At 41.5% G+C, this 11,236-nt stretch overlaps 1 protein-coding gene across 6 annotated transcripts in view; it reads right to left on the reverse strand.

Annotated features, from left to right (window-relative positions):
* Positions 1 to 4,957, reverse strand: part of CSGALNACT1 (chondroitin sulfate N-acetylgalactosaminyltransferase 1) — a 47,893-nt gene extending 42,936 nt beyond the window's left edge. For all 6 annotated transcript variants that reach the window (XM_055795244.1, XM_027787746.2, XM_055795246.1 and 3 more), the window contains exons 1-2: positions 4,812 to 4,957; positions 4,282 to 4,428 (exon numbers count right to left, since the gene is read on the reverse strand). The gene's annotated coding sequence lies outside the window, so the exon portion shown is untranslated. The remainder of the gene's footprint in view (positions 1 to 4,281; positions 4,429 to 4,811) is intronic.
* Positions 4,958 to 11,236: the final 6,279 nt, after the last annotated feature.

An 11,236-nucleotide genomic window follows, 5' to 3' on the forward strand; every position in this document is an offset into this window, starting at 1 on the left:
GACCGTATAGTGGCCTATCAGTACCTGAAAGGGACTTTTTACAAGGGCACATAGTGATAGGACAAGGGGTAAAGGCTTTCAGCTGGAAGATAGTACATTTAGATTAGGTATTAGAAAGAAATTTTTTACTGTGAGGGTGGTGAGACAGTTTGCCCAGAGCAGCTGTGGATGCCCCGTTCCTGGAAGTGTTGAAAGCCAGGCTGGATGGGGCTTAGAGCGACCTGGTCTACTGGAAGGTCTCCCTGGCCGTGGGCAGGGGGCTTGGAACTACATGATCTTTAAGGTCCCTTTCAACCCAAACCATTCTATGATTCTATGAAGATCTCAACGTTTAATGCTAATGTACTCTTTAAGAACACTCCCATTGTCTTTAATAGTGCTTGGCATGGAACAGAGTTAAGCATATTTAGCCTAAAAACTATAAACCTGTTGATGATGAACCAGAAAATAGAATCCAGAATTGTAACTATTCTAAAACTGAGGAAGTAAGCTTGTGCCTTAAAAAAAAAAAAGTTAATGCTTTCAGTATAAGGAAAAGTACTACTTTTGCAGAACTGAATATTGTATTTCTTCAACAGGTTCTAGTAAAGGCAAGAAGCTATGTGGTCTGGGTTGCCTTTGGCAGTCTACAGAGGAGGTGTAAATAATCCACAATCCTCTCTGTTAGCCAGTGCAGTTAAACATAGTTAGAAGTGGTTGCACTGCTGACCCTTCAAAGCATGGACTCAAAATCAGTACTTCTGAGAAAAAGCAAAAGAAATCTGCAAAGCTTCTACAGCTTCATCATTTCTCTGATGCCTTCCAGTCACTAGAAATTTAAAAACAGACATCCATACAAAGAACATCACAGTCAAGAATTCCAAAACAGTTCCTGGAAGATCAGGCTGCTTTGTCTGTTTCCTAACGAAGGTGTGAAACAAGAAGACAGGCTTTCTGTACCCCTCAGCAGTTAGTACCTATAGCTGCAGCCTAAATGAGTAGTTAATGAACTGAAACAAGTGGAAAGCTGCTACTAAGGCCCTAACTTTTAATGTTTTGCTGCAGCTAAGGTAGAACACAGGGAATAAAGTTCTTTCAGCTTAATCAACAGGCTCATGGCATTCCCCAAAGCAGATGTTAACTGCCATTGAGCTGGTCAAGCTCTTTGGAGGCTGTAGGAGACACTCAGTGTGTGGTATTTTTATCCAAGTCTTTATTCTTGAGCCTAAATGCAATCAAGTCGCAATGAAAGGGTCCCTCTCAATTGCACGAATAAGCAAAACCACTGGGGTTCACTCAAGCCCTCCAGCAGCATGGCACTCTGCCAAAGGCCTCTTCAGACCAAGACATGACTTCAGACATGACTCCTTATTAGTAATATTATAACAGTGCTGAGAGGCCCTCACAGAGACTGCAGTCACACAGTCTAAAACACACACAAGATAATCTGGGTAAAATAGTTGCAATCTGAAGAATTAGAAGCAGAACAATTTGCCAGGTGCACTACAGATCCATTTCTCTTTAGCCCTTGGTCCTTAAACTGTTCAGGTTATGCCCCCCAAGTCTTCTATCCTGTCCCCTTCTTCAGCGGGCCCATGTTTAAAAAGCAACACACAGTGCTCTGCTATCTTCTGTCAACCAATCTTCTGTATTAGTGTCGGGAAAAAGCCAGTGAGAGCTCTGCACACCACTGAATATGTTAATATAGTTATTGGTAGAGAATATGGTTCACTATGATGAATTCTTTCCTGAAAACTAAGTCCCAAAGGGAGGAGATTTACTTCTTTTTTGACTAACCAGTCACGTATAAGAAGGTAACACATACACCAATAAAGATACCTTTCAGTCTCTAATAATGAAATAATTAAGAACAATGACACCTTGTCTGGATGGACACAAACAAAATGGTTTTGGGGACAAAAGACTAACACTGCACTGTCTGAACAATTTTGTAGAAGAGACTGAGTAAGAAATGAGAAGTTCCTCAAGAATCAGAAAATGGTGCTCCCAAAGACATGGTGTGATGGAGTTTTCTCTCATTAGAGGGGTAACTAACCATCAGACACCTGTGAAGAGGCTTTTTTCCCCAACAGATGTGACCTGAATGTTAAGCTACATACAAACAAGAAAATCTTGTCAAAAGAGGATCAAATCAGTAGGATGGGGGTAAAAATCTTTCCAACACAAGCCAGGTATAAACAGATTTAGCTTTTGCCTTTTGATTTTTGTCAGTATCTTGCATAAGTGTTTCTGTGTTGCCTATATTAACTGTTACAAATAAAGTTCTTACTGCATTTCCTCTTAACCTGTCTTGAGTTGTGTGTGATTTAGACTAGACAACAGCTAGCCTTTCCTTACCTAAGGGTATGGCAAACCATAGACCAGGTCACTAGGGTAATAAAGCAAGTTAACGCAGTTAACCTGACACTGCTTAAAACATGCGAAGAGAAATACAGCAAGCCACAAGCTCTGCTACATTGGCTAGGTAGAAAGCTGGCACCACAAACATCAGGAGAAATAAATACCTTCCAGTAACCGTTAGTAAGCACGAAGGCTAGATTCCAGTAAGCTATTGCAGCATATGCTTCAACTCCAAAGATCCCAAAGAACACACGAAGGCACCCCCATCATTTTTTCTCCTTCCCCATTCATTCTTTCTGACAAAGTAATGCCAGTAGAAATGTCAACACATCATGGCGTGTTACTCATGAGATTCCCTTTGAGAAGCAGGACTGTCTACCTCACAAACTAGAGATCAGAAGGGAAAGAATGTAGCCCAATACACCCTCTGCCAGTGATGATGGATCGGAAGTGGCGTCTAATTTGTTGAGAAAAGTGTTAAGAAAACGTGTTATATAAAGACTGCATTAGTTTACTATACTGCTTAATTTTAAGCTTTTTAAGGCTCATTCAATTTGAGATAACTTCAGCACTAGGGAATAAGCTTTTTTTTTTTTTGACAGCAGAAAACAGGTTGCAGATATCAGTTGTGTATTTGCACTGTGACAGGATATGGATTTATAACTCCCCAAAATAAGATGACAGCAAGTGCTAAGAAGATTTAGTGTGATGTTGATTAAATAAATTTAAGCCTCAATGGGTTTTAAAACCACCTTTGAATGAATTTGAGTATTATAAAGGCTTATAGTAGTAAATATTTCTGCTCTGTAAAATTAAAATTAGTTCACTGTAGCTTCATGACTCTACTCTGTACCATTACCTACCCCATCCCAAGTGAAAAGCCTCTCAAGAAACCATTAAAAGACAGGTTTCTTGAATGGAGGCAACACTATTTTGATTGCAAACAGCAAGAGTGTCAGAGATTGAGGAGCTAAACAAAACAGATTTAGAGCATTTTTCTAAATTAATAAAGTTTCTGGACCTGCAGTACAGCTTGTCTGCCTTAAAACATGCTTCCACTCTTAAGAGACGTCACAAAAGACTCAGATAGATTTAAATAACAGTAAAATTACAGAAAGCATGTGTCATAATCTGGAATTATAAAAACTGTACCATTGCTACAGAAAAGGGTAAAAGAAAAATTAATCTCCCCTGAATGGCAAGTTCTTAAATTGTTTGAAAAGAAACATAAACAAGAAGTAGTATTTTCTAATTCCCCAGGCACTAATCATAACTCACCAACAGTGGTATTCCATACAAATTCCATTTTCAGTGCAGTTGCATATGGCCAATGTTGCAGTAGGACCTTTAAATTGTGCTGATCCTCATAAATAATGATTCAACCTCTAAAAGCTATGTACTTCCCATAACAGGCAACATTAAGTGAAGAAGGAAATAAACAGTCTGATATGATTTGTTATTTTTCTATTTTATTTTGGAGTGCTGAAAAAAAAATAATACACGAAAAAATGCACTGTATGTGTTTAAAAACAATTCTACTCAAGTTAAACATTACCATAAGTCATCATCTTACAAGGAAAGTGATTCACAGTGGAAACAATTCGTAATTCAGTTTTACAAAGTTAGCATAAGAATTGCCTACCCTGGGCACTCACACACTTGACAATAGAAGAGAAAACCAAAGCAATTACAAAAATTATCTTTCCTTGATCTAGGGTATATAAGCTAATAGAAACATGCAGATACCTAGTAGATACTGCTGAAATAAAAATACAGGATTTTAAATATCACCTAGATAAGGAACAGCTTTGTAACAAATACATTCATATTTTTATCAAGAAGAAAACCAAACAGCAACAGGATAATCTTAGTAACTATAAATCAAAGAAATACTGCATCTACTTTTCTAATTTCAGAGATAAGCAAAGGAGATTGCCTTACCTCAAATACAGCTTGAACAGAGACACTAACAATACGTCTACATCCTTTCTCAGATCCCTTGATAGCAGTGTAAGAAATACAAAATAATAACTATCTTCCCTGCAGACAGAATGTGCCCAGGAGTAACATGCTTCGCAGTAAAGTGTGCTGAAAAGAAGGGAAAAAAAATAATTAAACTCAAAAAGACAATCCTTGCAACAGAAAAAGGCAAAAACTTAATATTTGAAATTCATAGTAAGGTTTATTACATTTTGAGGGAGCAGAGACATTCAGGGATTAAATACTACAGACATAACTGTAATGTCACCTCAATTAACAGTAAAATATTAATTTGGTCAATTTGTCTACAAAAGAAAGATTGTAAATTCATCTGTGCAGAACTCAGTCACTGAAGATCCCTATTCCAGTAGTAGGCACACATGGGCTCACACGATACAACCTTGTAAACTTGCTTTTTCCTCCCAAACGACAGTGCTTGCTAAAGCTACACTCAAATGTAAAATTCTTTGGTCAAGAGTTCATACACTGACCTGCAATGAAAGCCTTCTTTTCAGCTCCAACATTTTCTAACAGCAAACAAGAAAAAAACGGTTTCACGGAATGAACTGTTAAAAAAGAAAATCCTCATATAAGCTTTCCCCGAGGGGGAAGAAATATCCACAAGCTTTAAATTGGCCAGGCGGATTTAAGAGGAAGCAAAAAAAAAAAAAAAAAAAAAAAAAGGCAGCTCTTTCTGTTGCGTCAAAGAGCCCACTGTGCAATAGGAACAGTGAACAGAGTTGTTAAACTGGCAAGCTTTTGCTGAAGACAGCTTTTCAATATGCTCTCAGCATCGTCTCCCAGGGCTGGCTGGAGACAGTCCCACTCCTCTTATATGAGCTGTGCTCCTTCAAGAGGCAATCGCTCTTAAGGACAGTTTTTATAAACATGCTGTTCAACTGGTTTTGCTGCACATGATGAGAGTAATTACACACATATACATACCTGCATTCACCTATCAGAACTGCATGCTCTTAGCAAAAAAACACAGGCATTTTTAAACTAGTGATCATTACTTTGGCTTAAGAGCAGGATGCTATTGATGACTGACTGACTGCTAAATCTCTGTTCTCTGCTTATACCATTCAGTATGCTGTTGGAAAGCCACTTAGAAAGGCACAATACTTACAGAGGAAACCTCTAATGCAATTCCATTGGGACACTGTAGTTCAAGCAGCACTCGCTGATTAAAGGAAATCAGTAGTCACATGCTGCAGGCTAGCTTTGCGTTTAGTGCAGAGAGCTTGGATAGCCACCAGAGACTGTAGCTACAAGGGATGAGTTAACTGTCCCTCCCAGGAATGACCACTACATGGCTGAAGACATCTTCAGAGGCTGAAGAGGCTGAACATCTTTACTGTAAATAGAGCAAGGAAACCAAGAAACCTGGTTAAACGTGAATAAATCCACATTCATTCACCACATACAGGGAATTACTACAAAGATTTGCGCAGCTGACGAGACCACCTTGCATCCCTTTTGCAAGCCATAGAGACCTAGGCAAAGGCATTTAGAGCACAGTTCAACCTACTCCGATCTGTATCCAGTCAGCTGAACTGTCTTCTGGGCTTCACTGCCTACAAAGGGAACCTACAACGGCTTTCTGAAAAGAAGGCTGCAGACAGAAACATCTTTTGAGATGAGCGCCACTCCAAGTGACAAGACAATGCACACCGGTGAGATGTGCGCAGAAAGAACCTGCAAGGAAGACGAATGGGATTGGCAAGAGACACTAATGAAAGAGGAGAAATATAAACTGGAACACACTTCTCAACATGGGGACAAACATATGCATGTTTGTTAATTTAGAATTTGTTTTCTATTTCTGCATCTTTCAGAGTTGCCACAAGGACATTATGAGCCTGAATATGTGGGAAGGCAGCAGGAGGAAAGGAAGCATGTCCAGGAGATAAATTCTCCCTATCCATGTTTTCTCAACTAAGAAGACTTCTATAGGGAAAAAAATATATATGCAATTGCTTCTCTTCAAATCCTTCCAGGTGAAAATGAATTTCCTCAGAAGTTCTTTCATAAATGCAGAATAAGTTCCTGGATAAAGTACACTCAATTTACAAGTGAAATATGGCATTTTCTAAGCTTTTAGCCCTGCAAACTGAATGCAAGTTCCTATTTGTGCACCAAGCAGTGTGCTGCTCCATTATGCTCTCACCACACCAGACAATTCACTGTATTCAAAGCTCCAACTTTGGCCGTATGAGAGTACAGTGGTTAATAATTCTGCCCTTGCTGTGTGGAAGATAATTACAATCTGGTTCAGTTTCCCAGACCTAAAAGCTAGGCAAGTATTTTAACACATCTCATAATAACAATAGCTGCTCATAAGACTACCTAAATCTTTCTCCCTATAAATGCTGACTCCCCACTCCTTATCACTGTCAAATCGCAGACTGAAGGAAACTTACCACATTTGCTCTCTGCTTGAAATGCATTTTTCCATGGAAGAACAGTTATTTGCACTTTGAGCAGGTAGCTGGACCAGATTATCTCCTGAGGTCCCTTTCAACCTAAATTATTTTATGATTTTGTGAAAGTGAGGTCAGTTATTAAAAGCTCTCTTAGTCTATTACAGAAATGAAGTGGGCTGTAGCAAACTCTGGTGTTTTGAAGCTAGAATTTGGATTCAGCTGTGAAAACTATAGACAATCCCACAAAGATCTCCATTCTGTCATTTCATGACAAGCTACCAGATCTCCTGAACCACGTGCGTTTGTACTGACATTGCCACTTATGTGGTCACCAACAGAAACCACACTATGGATAGGGCTGTGTTGGATCCCACAGATCCCATGCTGTTCCACACTTGGATTCCCAATCTGCTTTTGTTTTTCTTCTGTTCTGTCACCCAGATATTCAGCCTCAATCTACTGTCCTTCGATTCCAAGGGACAAATAAGACACCTGGTCTTAGCCTCAAATTCTTGGTGACTGGCAGCCCAGACAACCCATCTCAGCTGTAGAAATTGCTCTGCACAAAGCCCAAGGGCACAGAACTGGTGAAAAAATCCACAAAACAACAAAACCTTCCACATGATCACTAGGTTTTGTGTACACTGCACCATTAGCTCAGCACAGACTCTCTTCTCTAAGGCTTCACTCATAAGAACCAAGGAGATTGATCCTTTTCAGACCTTTTCAGTATCTATGAAAAGCTTTAGAAAAGAGAGTAGCTTCCTTGTTACCCATGGGAGACAGCAGCTCCTGGTACTCAGGTCTAAGGAATGGCTAGCAAATCAGGTTCACATCATGCAGCACAGCAGTTATCCTAACCTTTGCACCTCCACATTATTGACTGCTTCATCCCATTCCACAAACCTGACTTACTTGCCCCTAACCCTTGCTAATACACCAGTCCTGTGTAAGTGGTAACAGCTTACAAAACCAAGTCAGGAAAGCCAACACAGAATGGATGCTATCTGCTAGGGTTGTACCAATCCAAAAATTTAGAAGGTGGAGACACAGTCAAAGCCCTCTGCCACTGTTCAGTGCCAACCCAATGCCTTCCAAACACTCTGTGTATTGGCTAGTCACTGCTTCTGTAATGGAGCCCCTCAGCTGAAACAATTTGGTGTGCTTCAGTCAAGGTCTGCAATGCCACCTTTGTGCGCATCATGCATCTCTGTCCCTGTGCTGTGTGAACTATACTGCCTGAATCCACCGCACGTATTACCTCCATTACTCAGGCCTTCCTCAAAAAATGGGAGGATCTTCCCAGGGAAAAATCAACTTTCACAGCATCAGATGACTAAACTGCCTTGAGGTCAACACTGCCTATTTCCTGCTACAGAAGGTTACAATGCCTCTTCCTGATAAACAAGGCTCATGTAGGCATTTCTGCTGGGTCCTGAATTCCTGCAGGAAGGAGGCTGTGTGCACTTCTAGTTGGCTGGTTGAAATGTTGAGACCTTCAGCATGCCCTGCACTGCGGAAATCAAAACAGCACAAGCTGTGCAAGAACTCGGGAAAGCCACTTCAGGTGCAGAGGAAGCTTCAGACCCTGATGTAACTAGCCCAGCCCCACCACCACCTACAGGCCTGGCTCCTGGAATGGGAGATGAGTACACAGTATCATCAGCACACAAGCAGCTCAGGTTTAGTACAGCAACAGCTCTAAACAGATCACATTGACCTGCTTGGCTAAAACCTACAGTTTGTTCCTAGCACCTTCAAATACTACTCCTATCTCACCTGACGGAGACTCAGTACCAGCATTCTCAAAAACCACAGTGCTCCCCTTCCTCTCATCCACAAATAAAACGTGTGTTACCCACCCTCTCACTGACATCACTTGACCTAATCTAATCTAATTAGATTTACCTAATGTAACGCTTCCAAACCTGCTACCTGCTCTGTATCTGTGAGATTATCACAGAGCAAACTATTTTACTTCCTAGACCCAAGGGTTGAGCACCCTTAATGTAAGTACTGTTAGGTCTATCAGCAAACTCTTTCAAGCCTGAACACTCAGGTGGCTCCTGTTTCCATCCCTGTCCCCTTCAGACTTCTTGCCTGGTATTAAGTTACACTGTTTGTACGATGAAAAACGTGGGAGTCTCATCTCCTCCTTGCCTGGAGGGGCTGAGTAGACTGGCAAACAGGTAGCTTTAGGAATAAATGCAGAGGCATGGATTCAACAAACCTCTGTAAGAGACAGTACAGTTCTTCATTTGAAAAAAAAGACTACTCAAAGCTTTAAATGAAATTAAAATATCCAATGTGTCTGGGGGAGGGAGAAAGAGAGAGTTCCCAATTCACTGGAGGTATTCCACTTTGCCTACTGGATTAAATATAGCTACATCTTCCCTTCAGGACACCTTGTGAAACTGATTCAAATCCATCCATCTCTCTGCCTAGCTGGTGTCTTGGGGTGATCTTGCACCAGAAATTTTACAGGTGATTCCTCAAATCCATTCCTTTTCAAAAGCAACTTATGATAACTCACTGCCATCCATTTCACTCTTGTGGAATCCTGATCCTGGCCTCACAAGCAACATACAGGGAGCAACAACCAGCGCATCAGTCCAGTTTCTGAAGTGATGGAATACATAACTTTGTTACCATATTCAGCCCCACGATGCAAAACTCATACTTTTTTTAAAAAAACAAAACTCAAATTTGGACATATGCATCTGCACAAGTACATAGGGGAAACCTCTGGACAGACCTACACATCAGCCAGTGATTAACAGTGCTGCATTTTCAGGGGACTGCAGGGCTGTGAAGGTATTTTTAAAGACCTGTGCCATACTACAGCAGTTTGTAGATTTGATAGCGGGAGAGAAAGAAGAGGAAGCATCTGCTTTAGGAAGGACAGCTTACTTTCTGCTGGGCTTTGGCACTTCTCTGAATGGCAAATTAAACACATCGTGCTCCTTCAAATTGCAACTGACCAGTGTGTGGCAAGAGCCCTGAGAAAGGGGGCAATGAAAAGTGCATGCAGTCAGCATGCACTGCTGGCTACTGACAGATAGGGTTAACTGTTTTCAGTGAGACACCTGTGCAATAGTTGTTGCTGCCATCATTTGTCACGAATCCCTAAATAGTCTGGACTCAGCCCCCTGCCTCAGAAGGCAGAGCCTTTGCAAGCACACCTCTGTGTCTTATGTCTGCCATACGCTCCAACTCTCCCTCACGCACAGCCTAACAACGCAGCCACAGAGTGAAATCAAAGTAAAATTCCCACCAAGAGAGTGTGGAAAGATCCTTACATAATGCTGCTGGGTTTTGGAATAGGAGGAACTGATAGTAGTATGGAGAAAAGCAACAGAGAAGCCAAGTTCCTAGCCCTCACAAGGACTCCACCACTGAAAATCTGTAGCAGCCTAGCACCATAAGAACGTATTTTCACCTGCATCGGAATTATGGGGCCATCAAAATAATCTGTGGGCCTTGTGCAGTAACTGAGAAAGAACAAAACAAAAATATACCAGTCACCTCAGCAGGAGAACAGGGATGTTGCTCCTCACCTATAACGGTTTAAGAATCTGCTAAAAGTATTTGCTAATCAGATTACTACAGTAACTCCTAGATGTTGAGATTTATGGATTTGATCAATGGAAGTTCCCAAGTACAAAGTCTGTAAGATCTGTTGCTACATCAGAAAGGAACAGCCTACTTGAAAGGAGCAAAGAAAGTGACAAGGGGAAAAAAAAAAAAAGATACATTTACATTTTAGTTAAGTAACAAAGGAAAGAGACAGGCTTGTATCAGGCATCTTAATGCTGCAAACTAATGATTACAACCAAATCTTATGTTCAAGCTGTTAAGAGCTAGGTGCATTTCTGTGGTGAAATGTCCTACTTTTCCTTAGCACCTGCTGTTCGTGACCTTGGTACAGGGCTGGAGGAACCTTTGAGAAGTGCATCCCCAGGCAGCAGCGCTACAGTTTAGGACTTTTAAAGTAGGCTTTGGTTTGCAGCAACACCAACTTCAACAAGGCAGTGCTCTACTACTGCAACCAATGTAAGTGACTGTAACTCAGCTTCCTCTAAGCACCATTATACCCCTAACACTACCCACAGCACCAAAAGACAGGTTTTTTTGAGGGTAACTTGACAACTCTACCAGCTATCATACTGGCTCCCAAAGGCTAAAGAGCAGACCCCCTTTACCTTTGCTCCCAACACTCCCACAGGCCAGTCACAAGCTTTGGGAGCACAGGCCACCACCCTGGCCCACACAAAGTCACTGTAGTCCTCCCTGCCTATACAAGCCCTCCTAACTCCCAACCTCAGCCTACCCCCACGCTCAGTTCTTGTACTCCCTTGCTACTGCAGACTCCTTGCCCCTCACGAGCTCCAGCCCAGCAGCTACCACAGAAAAGACACATCCCGGGACCGAGAGAGCAGCAGAAGGGAGGGAGGGAGGGAGGGAGGCGGACAGACGACAGCCCGGCAGAG

The sequence above is a fragment of the Falco peregrinus genome, chromosome 2, assembly GCF_023634155.1.
Source record: "Falco peregrinus isolate bFalPer1 chromosome 2, bFalPer1.pri, whole genome shotgun sequence".
Lineage (NCBI taxonomy): Eukaryota > Metazoa > Chordata > Aves > Falconiformes > Falconidae > Falco > Falco peregrinus.